Genomic DNA, 20,391 nt, shown 5'->3' on the forward strand with positions numbered 1-20,391 from the left:
CTCCAGATCACCCAGAGTTTTAAGTTCTGTGTGTGTGAGTGAATGCATCTTTGTTTATGCTGAGATAGGCTGGAGTCCAATCCAGAATACATTTGTCTTCATAGGGTCATAAGATCATAGGAAGTTACTAGGGTATTGACCCTGAGACCTTTACAAGCCTAGCCAAGAACTTAGCCCATGCTCTGACAAGTCAGCACCCAATGCCCCTGTCCAGCAGGGACACAGGTGGAATCCCAGGGGTGTATTTTCTGTTCACCATCCAGTTATCCAAGTTGCACTTAAAAAGGGTTAATGAAGTACTCTGCTTGATGTGGAGAGGGAGTGTATTCCACAGAAGGGGGAGTCTCTGGGACACCAGTCTGTACTTCAAACAAGTCTTTTTGATGTCACAGACCAGGTTGGTGACTTTGAAAGTGACCACTTTGTGGTTGGATATTACCAGGGAGGGTGACGCTGTAAGGATGCTGCAGTTGTTACTCATGTTAGTTAATACCAAATCCAAGATATTATCACCTCTTGTGGGGGGTGTCAAACAGCTGGACCAAGGCATTTGCATTGACAAAATCAAGGAATCTCTGGGAATTTGTGTTTTGGCAGGAGTAGTTCTTCCAGTCTATTTTTGGATAGTTAAAGTCACCCAAGGTAAAGGGTTGAATCTTGATAGATTTGAAGAGGTCCAGATAGATGGAGTGGGCATCTTGAGTCAAAGCTGGGGGCCTATATGATTTGAATAGGGGTCTTGTCAATGGTTAACTGAATCTGGAGTGTCTCCTGTGCGTCATACTGTTTGACCAGCCTGGAGGTGTGTATGTCTTTAATATATATTGCAATTCCACCTTCTTTTGCTTTGCTGCCCAGGGCTTGGGGTCTGAAAGTATTATGGGATGAGTGACTTGGTATGTTTGGGGTGCTCTCCGTAGCTTTGAACCAGGTTTCTTTGAAAGCACAAATGTCAGCATCTTCCAAGGTTAAGAATGCTTGCAATGAGTGTAGTTTCATGTTTAGACTCCTAGCGTTTAGCAGCATGACCTTTAATTTGCGCTGATGAAAGTTTTATATTGGTAGTTTTGACCTCATAGCATTGCCTAAAATAGGCACTATGGAGGAGGCAAGAGCCTTTGCCAGAAGCCTGAAGCCCAAGGGAGACAGGTGCAGATCTATGGCAAAGCATTGTGGTCTGTTGATTCATGTCTTCCCAGACTGTCAGGTACTGGATCCCTTGGAATGACACCAGAAGCTAAGCCAATTGTTAAAGTCAAACATTTTCTGTTTGTACTGAGGCATCATTCTGGGTGATGGAAGAATGCTGCTTAAGGCTAGGAACATACCTGCTGTTGACACATAGCCAGTGAGCACGATATTGTCTCTCTTCATATAGTTCAGAGAAGTAAGTCTCAAGTCATTCACACCAACATGGACTATGACAGTACCTTTTGTTGAGAGACTTGAGTGCGTGGGTGATATGGAGTATTCTGGCACCTGACAAATAACTAACCATGACTTTCTCCTTATCCAGCCTGATGAGGGGCACATCTGAGTGTCTTACAATTGGAAGCAATGTCTCCTTAGCCTGAACAAACAAATAAGCACACTAGTGAAATCCTCCAAAGCAATCTTCGAGTCCAAACTGGCCACATCTACTAAAGACAACCATAAAGCTTTCTTCACATATGTTGCAATCACAAGGGAAGCACCCAGATTTGCTCAGAACTGGTGGTCAAGTACACCACATACACAAACTCTGTAGATATAGCCAACCTGCTGGCAGACAGATTCAGTGAAAACTTCACTCCTCTGCCCCCCCCATCAATAAAACAGGTAATCCCCAGTACCTGCCCACCCATCTCCTTATCTCTAGGGAGCAAGTCATCACTGCCCTCTCAAAGGCAAAAAAATACAACCTCCATGGGACTCAACATCCCAGGCTGCATCCTACATGAACTCAGGCAGGAACTTGCAGCACCATTAGGCACCAGACTCAACCAAAGCCTGAGTACCAGCTTCATCCCAGCCAAGTAGAGGACAGCTACTGTCATCCACCAATCCAGGAAATTATAGACCCATCAGTCTAACTAGCCTTATCTGCAAGGCCATGGAACGGATTATTGTGGACCTCATTAACAGGGATATTGGCAACCTCCAGACATTTTATCCCACACAGTTTGGTTTTGTCAAGGTGAGGTCATGCCTGTTAAATCTGGTCGACTTTTTGAGACAGTCACCAAGGCCATAGATGAGGGGAAGACGGTGCACACTACCTACCTTGACTTGGCCAAAGGCCTTCGATATCATTCCCCACACTGGTATAATAGATAAACTCTCTCAGTTAGGCATCAATCCATATTATATTACTAGATGGGTAGCAAACTGGCTCACTGATAGAATCCACCCAGTCGCAATAGGGAAAACCACCTCAAGCAGTAGACCCAAAACAAGCAGTCTACCCCAGTGATTGTTCTTGGGGCCTCTGCTATTTGGGATATACTTCTCAGAGGTGCAGGCCAAATCTAGTGGACTATGGCTAACCAAGTTTGCAGATGATTGCAAGCTGGGTGCTGTCATCAGTTCCCCTAGTGATGCGGACAGCCTCCAAGAGGGTCTCACCCAAACAAATGACGGTGCCAGAAATATGGCCTCAAACTGAATGCCAAAAAATGCATAATAATCCCTTTTTGGGAGAATGATGTCCCCACAAATGATCACATTGATAATAAGGCACTAAGCATGCAACCATTCATGAGGGACTTGGGAATTTAGGTTGATAGCAAACTGACTTTTAACCACCATATTGCCTCTGATGTACAGAAAGCTTTCTACATGGCCCACTTCGTTAGTAAGGGTATCTCATCCAGGGACAAGGTGGTCCCAACATCCCTGTATTCTTCCCTTATAAGACTGATTATTGAATACAATACCCCTTTCGGCATGTACCTCACAAAGCACGCACAGCAACTGGAGAGACCACAGAGATTCCTCACCTGGAGAATCCAGGGCCTCAAACATCTACCCACATAGATAGGCTAAAAGTTCTGTCCCTCTACTTAGTCTCCTACAGATTCCTCAGTGGTGATCTCTGTCTTGCATACAAATCAATCTCAGTCCCCACCCTGATGGGACTGCTGCATATCCGCAAGTCAAGCTCCACTCTAGTAACCCACACGCGATACTTAAACCTGGTCTGTGACATCAATACGACTTGTTGGTGTGACAGATTTGTGTCCCAGAGACTCCCCCTTTTGTGGAATAGACTCCTTCTCCACATAAAGCAGAGTACCTCATTAAACCTTTTTAGGCGCAACCTGGATAACTGGATGGGGAACAAGAAATCCACCCCCTGGGATTCCACCTGTGTCCCTGCTGGACAGTGGCATAGGGTGCTGACTTGTTTGAACATAGGCTAAATTCTTGGCTAGGCTTGTACGAGCCTCAGGGCCAATAGCCTAGTAACTTCCTATGATCCTATGATCCTATACAGTCTCCTATGACTAATATGTTGGGTTTATGTTTAGGCCTTAGTGGCTATGAGGCACATGTCTGTGAACTATGTGTGGTGTGTGGTGTGGTGGGTAGTGGAGTTTGTGTGTGTTTTTGCCTGGGAGGTCCCTTTTGTTTGGGCATGTTTTTTTGTTGAGGACCTCCGCATAAGTGTGTGCGTATTGTATAGGTGTGGGTGGTATTTGAGGTGTGGTGTTTGTGTTGACAACCTTCTCAGTGCCAGATATACTAGCTTGTGAGGGAGAGAGCACAGAAACTAGGTTCATAATGTAATTGTATCTCTCACAAATTGTGTTCCTAGGAGGTAGTAGTAGAGGGTTGTCCATGTACATGAGGCAGTTGCTACACTGTCTCAGGATGCCCATATCAACCAGACTGGCAGGAGAAACCATAGAAAACCGTCCATCCATATTTGTCAGAATCTGAAGGAGAGTGGCCAGACAAAGCTAAGGGGTAAAGGGTGGAAGGTCTAAGAGGAGTACTACTAGGGGATTACACAAGTGCTACTAAGGGAAAATTTGTAGCCCGAACACCTTGCAATGGGTTAAAAACAGTGCAGCTGCAGTGCGTGATGTGCAAACAAGCCCAAACCAGCTCAAACACAGGGTTTAAATACCACAAAAAATAGAAGATTCTAGTAACACAAAAATCTAGCCAGTCTTGCTAGTCCCTGCTTTCTTTACCAGCTTGTGCCAGACAAAGTCCATGCAGGCCTGCTGCTCTCGCTATCAGAGGAGATATGCCCCTACCAACATAAGATGGCTGCCAGAAACACAGAAGGCAAAAACAAACAAACAGCTCTGGATGCAGCAAACCTTGTATCCAGACTATGCTACTCAATTTAAGTGTAGGAACACATTAAAACTCACATCCCCCCACACACACATTAACCACTTACAGACAAAATCAAAACTCAAAGTATGAAAATACAGTTAAACAGTAATGAAATGCAGTAAATGCAGTTAAACAGTGATGAATTGCAGTAAATAGCAACGAAATGCATTTAAACATTAATGAAATGCAGATAATCAGTAAATTGCTTTAAAACTGCAAATGTGATAAATTTGCTCACAATCACAACAGTAAAAAACAGCTCAAATAAATAGCAATTCAGTAGAATACTGTCATCAATTTAATCAGGCTACTGACAAGCAGTATCAGATGTAGCAAATTAAATGCAGTTGAATACCTAAGCACAAGCAGCAAAATGAAGTAGGAAGAGGCGCAATATTTTTTATGTAGAAAGTGAGGAGACAGAAGATAATTCAAGGTTAAGAAGCTAAAGGGGTGGGCCTTCACAACTGATCACACTGTACTCAGTAGAATGACTTAATGCCATGGGTGGGCCTTTACAACTGATCTCACGTATACTCAGTAGATTGAGCTGATACAATGGGAAAGAGAGGAATGTCCAATATCAGATTTATAGTAGAGGAGGGTATCTCCAAAGTCACCGGTCTTTAAGACCAAAACAACAGTTGGGGGATAGGTAGGGATACAAGATCAGAACAGAGGTAAGGATTCAATTCAATAAGCCTAAAAAACAGTTGCACCGTTTAAGCAGATATGCAGCAAATATTGTTTTAGTTAATCAGAAGTGTAGAAAGTTGAAAATAAGCACTTAATATTTGCACTGTTTTAAAGAAATGTACTGATTATCTGCATTTCATTACTGTTTAACTGTATTTCATTGCTATTTACTGCGATTCATTACTATTTAACTGTATTTTTTCATACTGTGAGTTATGTTTTTGTAGTCCCACAGCAGGTTTTTGGAAAACAGCCGAGCAATGGCAGAAGGCCTAATTCACTGTAGCCAATTTATATAGGTTTGTACTAAGTTAACTGCTTTTGTGGGCCATTTTAAGCTTAGCTACTTACCCCATGTGAGAATCAAACCCTGCACCTTGTGTCTGTAAAGTAAACACCTTAACCATTATGCCAACCTTTCAAAGTGCCGTGACAGCCTGGGGCTTTACTGTGATCCTAAAATGGATAAAGTGGGTGTCAGAGAATGAATAAATGAAACACCTTAGTCTTTATAAAAGTTATTTTATCAGGTATAAGTGTTTGGTGAAGCCATTCTTATTGTTACATTTTCTGCATTTTGGGTTTGGCTATACATTTACCTGCTGAAACTATCTGTTTTGTGTACAGTGTTCTTCATGACGGCTGAGCAGAGTTTGTAAAGTAACAGTGCTTTGTTGAAAACCTCAATTATTTTCGTGATGAGCATGAACACTTTGAAGCTTGGCCGCTATAGATTTCTCCATATTGTTCTACCACAGTTTGGACACAGTTCACTGGTGGGTGTGGGGGTAGTTTTAGTAACAGTGTTTCACAGCTCAATAGGGCACACCGTATTTTGGTGAGTCCTCAGCACTTCTAGCAAATGTGACACAGTGCAGCTCATTTTCAACATAAGACTATACTGTCAAGATATTCGTTTACTTTTCATCAGCTCAACTTTAAATACATTGATTCAAACCACAATGGAGTATGCTTTACTTCAGCAATAGATGTAAAAAAAAAATATTTTCCAGTTTTTCAAAGTAGTAATGCAAACAGTTCTGTAAAACAAACAAGAAATTAATATCTTCCCAGAAATTTCTGGATGCAGAAAATAATTCCTCAGCAGTCTATTGTTACAAAAAACATTTGCCCCACTTTCTAAGATAAAAAAATGTAATTGAATTTATTACATTTCAAATATAGTCTTCATAAAAGCAACAGCTTGCATTCATTAGTTTTGCATAAAGTTTGCAAAGGTGATGGCAGCTTCATCCTAACTTGATGCCAGCTTAAAAAAAAACAAAACAAAAAAACAAACAAACAAAAAAGAAACCTTCCAGGGTCTTACTTAGCAAGTCATAATTAAAAGTATAGTCTTATGTTGTAGGCTGTGTCTCCAGGCCATGCCAGCTATGCTAGCAGAAGTCACTTGTCTGATTCCTGGTAACAGATGTCCAAATTACTGACCTGTAAACAGAAGCAATATTCCCAATTTTAGCCCAAGAAATATGCTTTTTTATTTTTTTCCACACCATTTGCATTCACAGAGTTCAGTAGCTAAAATTCATTTTCCAAACTCAACAGCACTGTTTTTCTCTCTCTCTCTCTCTCTTTCTCAACAACCCTGACTTTAAGTACCAACTTACACTGCCTACAGGTATACATAAAGGGTAACTCTTCCATGGCAAGACAGGCCAATAATAGTGTAAGAGTTCAGTGTTTTTATACCTGTTGTCATACAATTATATTTTTACCTAAACAGCAGAACCTAGATAAAGCACAAAATACGAAGTATATCTGGTTCTTTATGCAGATTTTTTAATTTATCTAAACTACTAGCATTTCATCAAAACTATCTGCACTATTGGTGTTCTATCACCATTCTGTCTACTCCATTCCATCAAAGCTACTAAAATTCCCTTAATCCTTCCATATTTATGTTACCTCTAAACGCTAAAGTTTACACATTATTTAAACAAAACATAGACAATGACATTCCCAAAACACTTTAGCCAATCGAAAACAATTTCAAATCCAAATGTACAGCTAGTTTAATAAAAAAGTATAATAAAAATAAATTGAAGCACAGATGGTTCCCATTGTCAAAATGTAAATACAAGTTTCCCAAGCACCCCCCAAAACAACAGTGCCCAACTAAACCAGCTTATCAAATGAAATGTGTTCTTAATAGAACAAAACAGGTAAAAAACACTAAAAAGCAAACAAAAATGCAGATGACAATTATCCTATCAAAAATGCTATTATCATGAAAAAAGACGCAAGTATAACTGTCTAAACTAACTAAAACTAAACTAAAAAGCATAATTTTCATACAAAACTGACACACCTTAACATATTTTTCAATAAAGAAGCAAACAAAAATGCAGATGATAATTATCCTATCAGAAAATGCTGCTACCAGGAAAAAAAGAAGCAAGGATAACTGTCTAAACTAACTAAAAAAACTAACTAAAAGCATAATTGTTGTATAAAACTTCCAAATCTTAACATCATTCTCAGTTAATAACTAAAACATACCAAATAAGTGAACTATCATTGCAGAAATAAACTATTAAAGTTTATCTCATAACTAGGCTACTGAGTCACCCAGGAGACACTCTATTCATAAAAAAATATTCTGTTGAAAACTAGGCCAATGATATAACCTTAGCCAACACAGCTCAGAAAGCAGCAATGATCACATTACTTCGCTGAAAACAGATGAATGCTTCAGGGGCAGATGTGCAGAAAAGGATAGTTTATTATTTTTTCAAGCCAAGGAAATAATTACATTTTTAAATTATTTTTATTTCCAATTATAAGTCACAGAATCATGAAGCATACTTGTCTATTCTACTGAAATACAGCATTTGTACTTTTTTAATGAGAGATACAACATCACTTTCAAGCTGCAAGTTTGTCATATTCAGGGATCAGTCTTGAGACGGACATTTTTAAAATGTCTTCCAAATAGTTAGCAGTCAGAAAACATTACTTGTTTTTATTAATTTTATGATGTAGGATAATTGTTCACATGCTGCTTCACAAAATGCTAAATCCTCAAATCCTTTTATTTTAATAATTTATGCTAGTAATCTCCTGTGATGTATTAAATTGTCAGTTTCTAAAATAATATTAAAGATCTAATAATGGACATAAAGCTATTGACACTTCTGTGATATGTTATAACAGATTATTTGAGACAAAAATGTTATCAATATTTATTTGTGTTTCATATCTATATGAATAATGGGTAAATCGAAGTGAGTTTGTTTTCCGTAGCTCATACGTACCCTTTAAATTCACTAGATTTACAAAATTTATTAAGTGTTTGGCTGAAAATGTGATTCTCAGCTTTTTATCTGCAGTTGAATCTTTTTCTGATAAAATGCAATTAAAATCACCAGTCATTATGAATTCACCTTTCATGTAATAAACTATAGTGCCTAATTAATTGTTTGCATCTTCATCCGCAATCTCTGGAATACAATAACAGTTCAGCAATGTATATAGTTTTCCGTTCAACTCAATTACACTGCTTAACATATCATTTTTGTCAAAATAGATATTTTTTACTTTAGCCATTACTGATGAGTTCCTACATAAAATGAGGGTGCATCTTCATTTAGTTTGAAAGCCAGAACCTGCTAAAACAAAATATTAAGAAAATGTGTTTCCTGTGGAAGTACTATTTGAGTTTTTTGTAATTTCAAGTATGTGAAAAGCCTCCCCCTCTTTAATGGATTATTCAGTCCATTAATATTAATAGATATGCATTTAAAATCAGACATTTATATAGTAGAGAAAAAACACAGATATAATGAAATTACATTTATGTTAGAACTTATTATATATAATATATATATATATATATATATATATATATATATATATATATATATATATATATATAGTTCCCTATCAGAAGCTTGAAACACTATAAGCCTGAAAATCAAAATCCTGAAACCAAAAGCCTGAAAACTCAAAATCCCGAAAACCCAAAATCCTGAAACTCAAAATCCTGAAAACACAAAATGGACATACTGACATCATTGTGGCTTTGCTATTGTTAGCCCTGTGGTGTTAGGTCATGCGTTGGGTTCAGGTGAGTGTGCGGTTGGTTTTATGTTAGGGTTAGGGGCAGTTTAAGTGAGTTAGGGTTAGGGCGCAGGTTAGGCATGTATGCAATAGTGACAAAAATGAGGGTTAGGGGCGGTTTAAATGAGTTAGGGTTAGGGCGCTGGTCAGGTGAGTGTGCGATAGTGACGGACCTTAGGGTTAGGGTTAGGGTCAGGGTCAGTCGGTAGATATTAGTGTCTTTATATTGACATATTAGCATTATTTGTGTTTTCAGGATTTTGAGTTTCAGGATTTTGGGTTTTCGGGATTCTGAGTTTTCAGGCTTTTGGTTTCAGGATTTTGATTTTCAGGCTTATAGTGTTTCAAGCTTCTGATAGGGAACTATATATATATATATATATATATATATATATATATATATATATATATATATAATTTTTTTATTTATTTATCTATATTTGTTGACCGGGAGTGTCCGACTGGATGTAGGTCCATTTTTAGCGGAGACCTGGGGAGAAAAGCTCCACAGTTAAAATAAACAGACAGTAGTTACACTGGATTACATAGCAATTAACAATTTACATACTAATTACTTACAACATATTTACAGATGAAGAACATAGTACATCAGTAGACAACTAGAATCTTTATCTGTGAAGTACATAACAGACATTAACAAATGTTACAATAAGAAGTTCCTGCTGTATAATAAGTACTAGGCTTATGAGCATCTGAGCTTGCTATAATCAAGGCAGTTAGTGGAGTGGAAAGAAAGGTAGTGGTTGGATTGAGTGGGTGATATTAGAGTGGGAGTTGCAAGGGCATAGCCAGCATGTTTATATATATATATATATATATATATATATATATATATATATATATATATATAAAACAATATAAGGTCTTCAGCTACGGACAAAACTTTTGAAGTAAATAAAAAAATACCTAATATAATCATAAAGCATTTTAATATGGAATAACAAATTCCTAGTTTGTTGAAAAAAATAACTACCTCTCAAACTCTTCATTAGACTAACAATGCTTAGTTCATGTTTCTGATTCATATTAATGTGTCCCATATTTTTAGTATGTACCATCTTAAAAAAGCCTTTCAGTGAGTTATTTTGAATAAGAAAAGTTAAATAGGTATTCAAAATCTCTATAAGTTGACCAAACTGAATATCTCCACAATCATCATTATTTTCAGATACAGCTCTCTGCACCAAGCACAATTTCCATTAAGAGCAAGCAGGTAGCATACTCCAGTCCTCAGGCTAGGTTTTCCTGTCCAGGCCCCAAATAAGACTCTGCCTTTTTCTCTGTAGAAATCCATGCTCTGTGTCCCTGTTCCAAGTAGCTGACACACACATACTCTTTGAGATTTAATTTTCACAGGCACACACACACCATACACGCACATGCACACGCACACACACACACACATACACACACACACACACACACACACACACACACACACACACACACACACACACACACACACATGAGAAAGGCTGGCATAGACGTACCCACTATACCACCTCCTCCCAGACTATAAGATTCACTGCTAGCAGCTAGCTAGTTTAAGGCTCTTATCAGGGTACCCATTTACTGTTAGCGAAATTACTACTTATTTGAATGATAGTGTTAACCAAACAGCAAGACTTTCAGGACCATGAAGCGATAGTGCCACCAAATAAATGCAGTTACTCTCAAAGGTTAAAATATTTTCTAAAAGACTAGCCACAATGAAAGGACTCTGGCTGCACTCAGGCATGCTAGATAAATATATATGGCCTAAACCAAGTCAGTTAATTTCAAGCTACTTTTCTTGAGGTTATCTGGCTGAGCGTAACTACTTCCCTTCCAGCATCCTCAGTTAATATATATATATATATATATATATATATATATATATATATATATATATATATATATATATATATATATATACATTTCACCAGTTACAATACAGTCTGACATACATGTTTATTTCTTTTCTGTCTTAACACAAGGGATTTTACAAATACATTCTTAACACAAGCATCTGTACAAATCAGTTTGATATCAGTTTGATATTCAAATGACATAATATTCTTTACAAAAGTCCAGCTAGTTATGTTGGCTTGTGTTACACATGTACTGCGCTACTCTCTCTGGCATAGCTAGCACTACCTCACATCATCATACCCTATACCTCACATTATCTTCCTGGTCTACTATAGGGAGGAAGTCAGCTGTTATTTTCATATTTATTAATTTACAGGTCAGATGATTTTATATATTTTCTATTTTATTTACTGTGTGTAAAGTTGATCCTAAGATCATAAGTTCATAAATTAGTACCTGGTTAACTGGCTTTATGGGGCATTTCAAGCCCAACCAATTACCCATTGTGAGAATCAAACCCTGCACTTTGTGCCTATAAGGTGATCATCTTAACCACTATGCCAACCTCCCACCCTTGTAGAGATATTTATATTCGTTAACTATATGCATATTTACTTATTCTGATCTCTTTCTATTTCTGTTTGTATACTATGTCTTGTACTGTTAATGTATTCCTAGATTTTATATTTTAGCTATAATCCTAATGTCGAGTATCATATAATGGAGTATCATATAATGGAACATTTATATTTACCTTTATATATTTGATACTGTTTAATCTAGTACTACTGTTAGAATCAGTCCAAGCTGTAGACCTATGTAAATAGTTATTTGTTTGTTTTATATATTTGTTTTTTTCATAGTTGATGTGTTTATCTATTGTTTTAAAACCAAATACAAAGACATGCATCTGGAGCCTTTCTCCCCGGGCCTCCGCTGAAAATTGGCTTTGTTCCAAGTCAGACTTTCCCGGTTAACAAATGTTAAATAAAAATAAAAATAAAATAAAAATAAAAAATGCTAAATACCATGAACTTCAAATTTTTGTATTTGTCACTGTACACTCTTTCGCTGAAACCAGGCTGCATACTCTGAAAATTTCCAACGTCTTTGTTCAACACTTTACCAATGAGTAATAATAGCATATATATCATAACATATATATATCATATATATCATAATATTCCATGAAGTCTATCATTTGTACTTTTCATCAACAAGCTTGTTTAATCTTGAAGGGGATATTTTCCAACATGCCTTTTAAAACTTCATTAGTTGGATAGGAGTGTTTGATTTCAACCACAATTGTGAGGGACAATGATTATTTATATAATGCTCTCAAAAGTGGCAACATTGATAGGAGTTTTATATTTTTCACCATCAACATTTTGTCAAGTGCTATAAGTTGCTTTCTCTGTTGTGTTTAGTCTACAAAGAAAATGTATGTGCTTTACTTTATCAACAAGCTGCTTTCTGTATGCTTGCTTTGATAAAAATTATTAAAAATGAAGCCTGATAACGTCTAACTGCACATGTTATGGCATTTCCTAAGGATCCCCAGAAAATGGATATTAAATCAGCTTCGGCTGTACTTCAGTTCAGTTACGTTCTTCAATCACAAGTTGAGTTTGCTTTGTATATCTTTCTCCTAATTTGATATGTATGCACCAAAGGCTAATTTGTGCACAAGTAGGACCTAAAATAGATGACATCCAAAGAGTTTCAGTTTAATTTTGAAAGCTTTCACTGTTGCACATGTTCTCATAATATGTTGATGTTTTCCCTGAAGTTGAATTTGGGGATTCAGGTTTGCTGTAGTACAGCCAAAGGAAATTCATCATAATTCTAGGGATTATCTTCAATCTCTTAGAATGTTTTGTGTTTTTTTTTTAAAGAATGTTGCTACCTCCCGTTTTAAAGTAACAGCGGCATGCTGGAGCCATAGTACTTAGATCAATCACCTGATTCCTCTGTGGTAAGTTATATTAGCATGCTGGAGCCATATACTTAGATCAATCACCTGATTCCTCTGTGGTAAGTTATATTAGCATGCTGGAGCCATATACTTAGATCAATCACCTGATTCCTCTGTGGTAAGTTATATTAGCATGCTGGAGCCATATACTTAGATCAATCACCTGATTCCTCTGTGGTAAATTATATTAGTGATATCAGTTTCTTTATCTTCTTCCAGAAAGGGGAAAAATGTAACAGGTTGTAGTTCTGTAAAGCAGAGACAGTTTGCAGTAGGAACTACCAATGGCATAACATGGTAAAGCAGTTTGCTGCATGTATAAAACAGTAATTTTTAGGTTCATAGGTTCATAGATTAGTACTAAGCTAATTTCCCTTGTGAGCCATTTTAAGCTTAGCCAATTATCTTTTGTGAGACTCAAACCCTGCACCTTGTGTTTGTAAGGCAAACACCTTAACCATTAGGCCACCCTCCCAACCCTATTCTATTTCTTTATAATCTCTTCAAGAAAATAAAAAAAAAGCAAACAAACAAAAAAAGAGTGACTGCATCAATATGACTGACTCAGTCATGACTGTCATATTACTACACATGGCTGGTGCAGTATTGTTATGAATGGCCAGAAGTTTAGCAAAGTCCATTTCTAACTAAGTCATCGTTCACTTACTTTATCAACTAAATAGCAATTGATATCCTTTTGTGTGCCTTGTCATGGAGCACATTGCAGAAAATTCTTCAGTAATTTGATTGTCAACAATGCAAATAAAACTGAGAATTTGGACAGCAACTTTTGTGCTTTTGTCCATAGCTAGTGAGGAAAAAGCAGAATTTGCTCATATTTCTTCAAGTGATCATTTAGACCAGTGGAAATGTTAGCTATTCTTTTCTGTACAATCTTTTATTATAAAGAGATATTTACATATGGTCTTCTCTTTTCTGTATACAACTCACAGAAATCTAAAAAGGTTTTCCAGATTGGATTAGATTATTTTGAAATCTGAAATTTAATCATAGCAGTTAACTTATTCCTAGTATTTCCTGCAGCACTTCTGTTATAAACTTTTTTTTGCTAAACTGTTTGCTTTAATTTTTATTTCACCTATATCAAACTTATCAATGTTATGATGCTTAGATACAAAATGCCACAGAAGATTGCATTCCTTTGGAGCTGCTATAATTTTATGATATTTTGGGACACACAAGTACAGTATGTCGTCATTGTAGACATTGCTTAATATTTATCCATCACGTCAGTGTTGAAAACTGTGCTCTAACTGTTTTTCTTTTGTTCCCCTTTCTGCCTCGGTGCTAGTGAAACGTCACCTACAAGGGAAAGCCACACACATTTCCGTTATTATTACAAGTGTGAAGTAATATTACTGTACTAGATGTAGAAAATCAACAGCTGGAAAAAAAAACAGTAACCTTCATTATGCACCTCCCCCTCCACACACTGTGCACTTAACCATCACGGTCCAAGACATTCATTGTAATAATAAGCTGTCTGTGTTACAGTATTACAGTCCTACTAACCATTTTATGCATCTAAAGAATCCACAAAATAAAGGTATAGGCAAAAGAATAGTGTTGTACCAGAAGAAGTTTATTGTAAGCGCTTTTGTCCAAACCTTATTGTTGAACTTCTGCAGGCAATACTATTAAGAGTGCTTGCAGGTTTTAAATAATGCTCTAAAAAAGTCACATGAGTATGACAATTGGCCTCTTAAAGTTGTATAAACAAAATCTAAACAAGTTTACATATATAAAAATAAATATATAGAAAAGATAGGGTCTATATTAGATCACCGAATGCTTAAAAAAGCGAACGGTGATTAATCAACCCTATGTAAGCGAAAGCTTACAATGTTGAGCTGTCAGAACAACGATTTTTTTCCAAGGGAAAAAAAATCGCTGTTTCAACAACAACAACAAAAAAATAAAAAACAATTTCAAACACTACATTGAGTGGGGGCTGTGCCCCCCAAACCTCCCTACTTAAATATACCAACTCTGAGACCGGACTACAGTGTCAAAAACGGCAAAGTATCGAAGCAGCCAAGCAAATTCCCAGGGAAAGTATTCGCTTAACAGCCACTTCGATATTTTGCGTTTTCAGCCTTTTATGTTCGACCAAGACGCATTCGAAAGAATGCATCTTCGGTCTTGTAATATAAACCCAAAAGATACATATATAAAAATACATATGTAAAAAAAATATATAAATTAATTGAAAACATTTAACCAATCAAAGAGAACGCCACTAAATTTACTTCAGGCACATTGACTTCATCTCTCTAATGCCTTCATTTTAAGGAAACAACAAGAGTCATTCAAACCTGGGAAATTATAGGCATTTAATCTAATTTGCCTCAATAATTAATTTTCCTCCAGTTTAAAAACCCAGGGACCACCTCTCTCATCTTTTACAACTTGGTCAATGATTTTAGATTAAAATCAGTGACCTGGGTGGGTGGAAATGTGTTTAGCCAAAGCATTATGCAAGTTAATTTTAATAATAGTATAAAGATGTTCATACTTTTTTTTTGAAAGATGAAAGATGTTTCAAACTTTTCAATTTCACTCGGAATGTATCTCTTTTTTCAGATGTCAAAGTACACAGGGGCAGGCAGAATGCTAGAGACGTATCTAAGATTTATAGAAAGAATACCTATTGTAATTCTTTTTTACACTTTAAAAGTGCTCATCCTCTTCATCAAAAGAGATCAGTAGTAAAGGGCCAGTTAGTAAGATCAGCCAGAATGATCTCTTTGAATGACAAGTTTGAGGTCGAATGTGAGAATTTGAGAGGTATGTTCAGTAAGAGAGGGTACCCCTTGACGATGTTTCATCATCTGGTTAAAGAAGTGTACAGCAAGAGAATTAGTGGTAATTTTACCCCTATTTTGAGCATTACAAGTGCAGACATCGTAGCATGAAGTCCTGGTGACAAGATTAAATCTACTACATATAGCTTGAGTTTTATCACCCCTTTCAGCCAGGATTCTTATAGTTTAAGGAATACATTATTAAAAAACTGGAGACTCCTGTTGAATGACATCTCGATTAGATCTGTCTATAAAAGGGGTAATAATATTAAGCATATTTTTGAATGTATCGAGACCCCTTTGGTGAGAAATGTAAGTATGTTCAAATGTGAATCTTGCCCTTTCTGTAAATATACAGACATTAGTAGTACTTTCCAAATTGCAGGTAGAAAGTATAATATTAAGGGTAGACTCAACTGTAATTTGTAAGGGGTGATATACCTAGCTATGTATCAAACCTGTGATAGTTTCTACATGAGAAAAACACACTGTAAATTTAGAGAGCATTTGTATGAACATCTTTATAGTATTAATGAAAATGCATAATGCTTTGGCTAAACACATTTACTCCCACCTAGTTCACTGGTTTAAATGTTAAATCATTCACCAAGTTGTAAAATATGAGAGAGGTGGTCCTTGGGCTCTTAAGTTGGAGGAAAATTAATTATTGCGGCACGTTAGATGAAATGCCTATAATTTTCCAGGTTTGAATGATTCTTTTTCTATTCAATGTGTGCTTAAAACAAAGGCTGTAGAGAGATGAAGTTGAGAGCCTGAAGTCAATTTTGTGGCTTTCTCTTTGATTGGTTAAATGTTTTCAATTAATTTATATATTTTTTTTACATATGTATTTTTATATATGTATCTTTTCTATATATGTATTTTTATATATGTAAATTTGTTTATATTTTGATAGTACAATTTTAATCATTTGCCATATGTCATAATCATGTGACTTTTTTACAGCCTTATTTAAAACCTGGAAGCACTTTTAATAGTCTTGTCTGAGGAAGTTCAACAATAAGGTTTAGAAGAAAATGCTTACAATAAAATTATTCTTATGCAACTCTATTCTTTCACCTATACCCTTATTTTGTGGATTCTTTAGTGCTCTTGTGTTGGTTTTTTATCTTATGAGTTTAACAATAGTTCAATTTGCTAACCTCTGCAGATGAAAATCATAGAACTGCTTTTTGTAAATCATTCAGAACTTTCATGTAAGACACTCAAGCAAGAGCCAACAATAATATGAGCATTACAATAATCAAACAGTGATACTATATTTCATTACTTTACACACTTAGCAAAACTCCCTTATAAAAAGCTCAAGAAAGAAACAATTGACACACTGAGGGCTAGCAAACAATGGGACAGTGGTAATTTTGTTTTCATATTTTACGTATTTAGCAATACTTCCTTATAAGAAAAAAAAAATCAAGCACGAGACACTATTATACTCTTGAGCATGGAAATAATAAAAGAGTAATACTTCATTTTTCACATCTTTAAATACGAAGCAAGACTCCTTTATAAAAAAAAAACTCAAGAGAAAATGGAATACTCTGAGGTGACAAATCATAGTATAGTGATATATCCATAACTCTCAACTCTCCAGATTTTTTGGAATGTCCAGATATGTGATTTTCTGGTAAGTTATTGAGTACTGAAGTCACATAATGCCAGACATTTGAATTTCAGAATTAATTTCCTTCAGAAAATGCACGCTAATGCACAAGTTGTTATTCTAGCAACTTTCTAACTTTATAAAAGCAATAAATAAAATCTTTCCTTGATTTTGGGCCTTTGTCCCACTATTATTTTTGGGTTTGTCCAGATTTCTTGTGAGAAGAGGGTGAGAGGTATGGCTACATCTGTTTTAATACTATAGCAGCAGAACTCTCTTATAAAAACTCAGTCAAGATGCAACATTGTAACTTTGAACATGAAATAAGAAAACAGTGATACTTCTGTTTCACAAATTTCCTGGATTAAGAAAGCATATTTATAAAAACTCGGGCAAGCGAAAACAATGTACTCTGAGCATGAAAATCACAGCATGGTTATACATCTGTTTCATTACCTGACATAGTTATCAAACCTGCCTTATAAGAAATCAAGCAAGAGAGAGAGAGAGAGAGAGAGAGAGAGAGAGAGAATGACATTCCATAGATCATGAAAATCATATCACGGAAATGGATATTTCTGTTTCACTATTTCACAGACTTAGCAAAACTGACTTATAAATAATTCAAGTAAGAGATATGACATTCGATAGACCATGAAAATCATAGCACAGAGAAAGGGAAACTTCTATTGCACTAATTTACATCTTCAACAAAACTCCATTAATAAAGTAAGGTTTAGAGTTGGGGGTTAGGGACAGAAGCAGATTTAGGTTTAGTTAGCATGCATAAGTAAAAATAGACAGATGGCTGCTGGTGGCTCAACAGTTGCACCATGAAACACTTAGTACTCATTCATTTACCTTCCAAGCCCCTTTGGTGTAAAACATACTACCCTGATGGCTTCAGGAGTATTCTATTTATTGATTTGATTACTGGGGTAGTATACTGATCACAATAGACCATTTGCAGGCACAGCCTGGTTGAAGAAATGCCACCCCCCCCCCACACATACACACACAATCACACACATAATAAAAAAATACATAACTAATTCACAAGCATGCAATAATCACAGAAGATAGAGAATCCCATGAACAATTTAAGAAATTTCTTAATATTACTTACAGAGTAGAAAAACAAATGTAAATTACTTTTAGTAGTAAATATGAAAAGGGAAGGAGCAGGTGAGAACAGACAATCAAAGTAGAAGTGATGTAGGTGAGGGGGGAGTTAGGTGATGTATCTACTGGAAAAGCAATTGTATTCAGATTTTTGATGGAGGTGTCTTTTGAGTTTTGCTTTGAAAGTGGGGAAAAGGAGACTTCTTTTAGGTGGGGTTAGTGCAGAGTGTCAGACTTTGGTTGCAAGAATGGAGTAGGAGTGATCAGCATAATTCAGTTTGATTTGCAGAGCCTGAAGTGAGGGATGTAACTGAGAGAAGTTGTGGAGGTTTTAGACGGAGGTCTTATTACTGTGTTTGGCAGCAAGAGGCATGAAAGTAGCTGGTTGAAGTAGTTTGAAAAGATGCGACCCTAAGAGTATCTCAGTTCTGTTGGAAACTGGTCGCCAACTGGCTTTGGAATGGGAAGTGCAGTGATTTTCTTAAGTGGATAATTGAATTAGCAGATTTTGTGTTCGGTGGACTGTAGAATGGATGTGTTATTTTTAGAGGCTGTGAATATGATGGATAGCTCATATTTAAGTTGAGCAAGGAGGACTCCTTTGTCTATTGCAGCTTTAGTTGGTCTAGACAGAAGGGGGAACTATTTTCCAGGAGCATATTAAAAGATAATTAATCTTTTTCCTGGTGTTTTCAATTAGGCTTTGGAAGTTAATTGACTAGTCTAGCCATAAACCTAGTTGTTTCTATTGTAGAACCATTGAGATCTGCAATGTTGAAAATTGCTGGAGTTTTTTTTTTTCTGTTTTTGTGAGTTGCAAATATCATACATTTTGTTTTGGTGGGGTTTAGGAATAGCTTATAGCTGTTTAGCCAAGAGTTAAGGTAGTACATGTTAGACTAAATCTGGGTTTGACTAGATGAAATTGAGAGTCTGCATCAAAAGATAACCATGTCATCTGAATAATGACTGATAGGAAGGTTAGGGAGGTGGGAGTGTAGTTTCTTAATAAAGATTGAAAACAACAGTGGAATGAGCATGGATGCTTGGGACAATTCTTTGGTAAGGGGTGATAGAGATGATACGGATGAGCATATTTTGACTATGAAATACCTGTATAAGAAATCTTGGAACCAGGTTACAGTGTTGGGGTTAACCCTGATTTCATGGCTGGAGTGAAGGAGCAGGAAGTGGTCAATGCAATCAAAGCTTTGGAAAGGTCAATGAAGATTACTCTGAAAGGTTTCCTTTATCCATGTTGAGAAGGCTCTCATCTTTAAGTGACCATACTATTGCTATTGTCCTTCCCTGGCTGGCTTTCACAAGTCACAAAAAATTACTTATGTGATATAGGATTTGACTGTGTGGGATGAGTTTATTTTACTTATTTCATTCTTTCTGCTATGTTTATGCATGTTTTATTTATCTTTATCTGATACTTAGTTGTCTTTTTATATTTTACCTACTAATTTGTGTATGATATTTTCTGGAACACTGAAGCTTGAAATTGATGGGGTCACATATTTTATGTGTACCAAATTATAATGAGTTTCAAGTTTTGTAACTAACATAATATTCAAAAGCAACTTACATGTTGAGAGACAGAACTGAGATGACCACTTCGTGTATTTTAAATAAAAATATAGAAGGAATTTTAGCTCCTTATGGGGTCAGCAGGGAGACGTATAATGGTTTGATACAATTTGATAGCCATTAATAGCCACTGATGAACAGATGAGGACATGATCTTTTGCAGATAATCTTTGAATATCGGATCCACTACCATGGCAACTTACCAGACGACATGCTTAATTAATACCTAGGATTTTGGAGTTGGAATGATGGATATCTTCTGAAGGTTTATTCTG

Source organism: Protopterus annectens, chromosome 2.part1 (genome assembly GCF_019279795.1).
Source record: "Protopterus annectens isolate FY-2018-M chromosome 2.part1, PAN1.0, whole genome shotgun sequence".
NCBI classification, from domain to species: Eukaryota; Metazoa; Chordata; order Ceratodontiformes; family Protopteridae; genus Protopterus; species Protopterus annectens.